The sequence below is a fragment of the Leptidea sinapis genome, chromosome 32 (genome assembly GCF_905404315.1).
Source record: "Leptidea sinapis chromosome 32, ilLepSina1.1, whole genome shotgun sequence".
Taxonomy (NCBI): domain Eukaryota; kingdom Metazoa; phylum Arthropoda; class Insecta; order Lepidoptera; family Pieridae; genus Leptidea; species Leptidea sinapis.
This window is the reverse complement of record NC_066296.1, coordinates 3,890,326-3,893,920: the sequence shown is the minus strand read 5'-3', so window position 1 is coordinate 3,893,920 and position 3,595 is coordinate 3,890,326.

Below are 3,595 nucleotides of genomic sequence, written 5' to 3'. Positions count from 1 at the left end.
TTATTAGTCTTTAAATTCGGACCAATATGTCCGTAATCTACATAATTGAACATGTCTCTTATAGCAGAGTAATACAAATGTATTTGCTTGTGAGCATGGTGCAAGGTGATCACGTCATAAGGTGATGTGTGCTCCTATATCCCCATACTTAAATAAATGAGATAATATAACATAGTTTTAAGAGGAAAGGCATAATTATAAATGATATCGGTACTAACAGAACTATAGTTACTCTGATGAATATATTTTGTATATTTGTGATTTCAATATTTCCTTTCTAATGTTAGGATGCATTTTTATATTCCCCGTACAGCATGAGCTCAACACAAAAGTAATATTAGAGCATTCCCTATACACAAAAAAAAACAATTCAGACTTGGTAGAAGTGAAACCTTTAAAAAATTTTGGCTTCAAGATGGCACTTGCATGATCTTAAGATGTGCATTGTGCATGAACACTGCATATGAAGTCCTGGTACATGTTGCTAGGATGACACATTATTTCAACCGCTATGAAAGACATTACTATGACCGTCACCATATTTAAGTTCTCCTGGTGTCTATTGTCGTCTGGTGTATACTCGCGTCATACATAAGACAATCTCTTCTTCAAATATGATCGCCTGGTACCAAAACACTGTATAATGCTTCCTATCTCATTCTTACGCCAGCTGTATCCTATACATTTACCTGCCTCTATCGTCTCGCTTTTTCGTTTCATCGAGTTTCAAATCACAACGATTCGAAAGAAGTTTCACTTCAATATATTGTGTAACAGCACATAAATTGGGTGTTGACATACATATTACGTAGATGTTGCATATCTAACAATTAACAATGCGTAGATTACACGTTTCCTCACGTAACTCCTGATACAGTAGTTAACACAAAGTCGGACAACCTCATTCGTCGCCCACTCACCACCATGTACACAATACTAATACTTTTCTCCTTCGTTATCAAGGACGCTGTTAGCTATCCGATCGCGTCGTTGCATCAGAACAACGCAGTAGGTTACAATGAGAACAATTACTTACAAGCAAATGGGACAAAATACCTCACAGCTGACAGTAAAGATGAAGCTCTTATAGGAACACATTTAGGTTGTTGCTATGGTAGTTTTTGCGCTAACCCATGTGTGTACCCATATCCGATGGTAGCAGCCCCGCAGGTACCCGTGGTGGTTCACGCGAGGACATTCTTCGAACCAGTACAACATGACCACCCGCCACTCGGTGTGATCAAAGACATAATAAAAGCAGACAAAATTGAACAATATGATTCCACATACTCCGACAACAGTGAAGAATCTAGTGATACAGAAGGAAGAAGTGATACTGAAACATATTCTGATTATTAGATCAGCGGGTTCGAAAGGTAAAGAAAACGCAAGATTTTTATACTTTTTTATTTCATTTGTTATAAAGGAATGATTATTTATTTGAAGTCAATGATTAAGGAACATAAGTAATCATTAAAATTAGCTATATTAAAAATAACACTTTGGAAAATAATAAAAATAATAAATTTGACGTCTATTTTACTGACAATCTCTAGGAAATAATTATTATAAAAATTATCTTATACTAATATCACAAGTTAGTAGGTGTTTATAAATAACACAAATAAACTATATTATTAGTAGTTATCAGATTGGCCATAAAGAAGCAAGAAATAAGTATTAAGACTAAAACATAATATTTAATTTCGCTATACGACTAGTCATTATTACTGCTCTACATTGATTAATTATTAAAACAAATATACAAATAAGTATAATTTGTAACTTGCTTGCACAATACATCGATTCATAAAACACAAATTATTGAACATTATAAATTACATCGTAGATTAGCAATTGCAGCCATATCATAATTTTAACTTAGCATTTAGGCGTAAAATTTTCACTGAGCAAAGCTTATGCAACAATAATATGATTTTTTTTCAAATTTAAATAATGTCCGCACAGGTATCATGATTCTTTAATGATACTCTCACAAACTATTCTGTGCTTTAAAGGAAAATACCAAATTTCAGATATTTTTTTTTGATCTTTGATTTCATTTAAGTTTAAGTTTTAATTTTCACACTATTTCGAAATATATTGCTGTACGAGTTCTTTTTAAGTTTATTATTCAAAGTAATTAATTAATCTACATAACCATTTCATCTAATGTGAGATTAACAAAGTATAAACCTATTTCTAATGATTAGCTGTAAGGTTTATCAACTAGAATAAATTAACCCCTGTTTTTATTTGAATCATGTTAACATATAATATAGTACAAAAATTGTATCAATTAAATTAACAAATTATATAATAAATCACGACAAATAAATAAATAAATACCACCCCCTAACACCCTTCATAAGTTGTAAAAGGATTGTGTGGTTTTATGAAACCACGGTAAAAGTGAAACTTTTTTTCACATTATAGACATTTAACTAATAACAACATTTACATTAAACACTGACAAACAACATTTATATTAAACACTGACAAAAACAAACAAATAGCTTGGAGCACTAAATGCGAACAATAGGCGTCGCCCGACCGTCACGCGACATGCAACACACAGTCGAAAAAGTTCGAGACGATCTAATACAAGTTTCACTTTAATAAGAGAAAAATCAGAGCGAATGGATAGTCTTTTTTCTATTTCACTTGCCGAGCAACAGGTACTGGTTCTCTTTCGTATACTGGATTTGATTCACTGAAATCTTTATATATGGCTCCGATGGTTCGTATCAACGAACGAAACTTCAAAACCCGGTGGATGATTTAGTAAATGAACGTTGTTGTGTAAAACAACCGGTGCTGGTAAATTCGATACAAAACTATACAATGCATTACAAAAATTAATGGCGATTTATCCCCTACATCAATGTGCAAAATCAGGCTTAAGATAAATAAATAAAAAGAGAAAATAACGAAGCCACAACGCATCATCTCAACAGTGGTAAGCGTAAGAAGCGGTTATCAGAGTGCAGAATTTGCGTTGCCAAACCTAATATGGTACTTCTGTATTAGAGGCCAGACTAAAAAAACTATATAGCAGATGAAAGTACTATATTTGTGTCTATACAATAAAAACCATTATTGAAGAGTAGAAGTTGAATATTTTCTATTTCTAACAGTGTTTATAATAATAGTGGTACTACTAGACACTACTACAGTTGAAAGAGGGCAACAAGATATCAGTGATGCAGATTACACAAATATTTTAAACATAATTTTATTTCTTCTCTCAATTCAACGGTACCTACTATATTTATTTCATCACTACTATCTGCTATTTGTGGGTAACAATTTTACAACTACTATTATATATTATATATCTAAAGTAAAAACAAGCCACCTAAAATAGAAACTAGCCAACTAAAATAAAACTATTCAAATAATGAACACTAGCCAATATAATTAAAAATTAGCGTTGTGAAGTAAATTCTCCTTTGTCAAATATATATTTAAGCACCAGGCTCCAATCCAAAAAAATATATGGAAAATGGATTATTCAATAAGTGCGATATTAGACGATTCATTTTTGCTTTCATTTGCCCAGTAATTTCACTACCTCCGGCGCCCTTCAGACCGT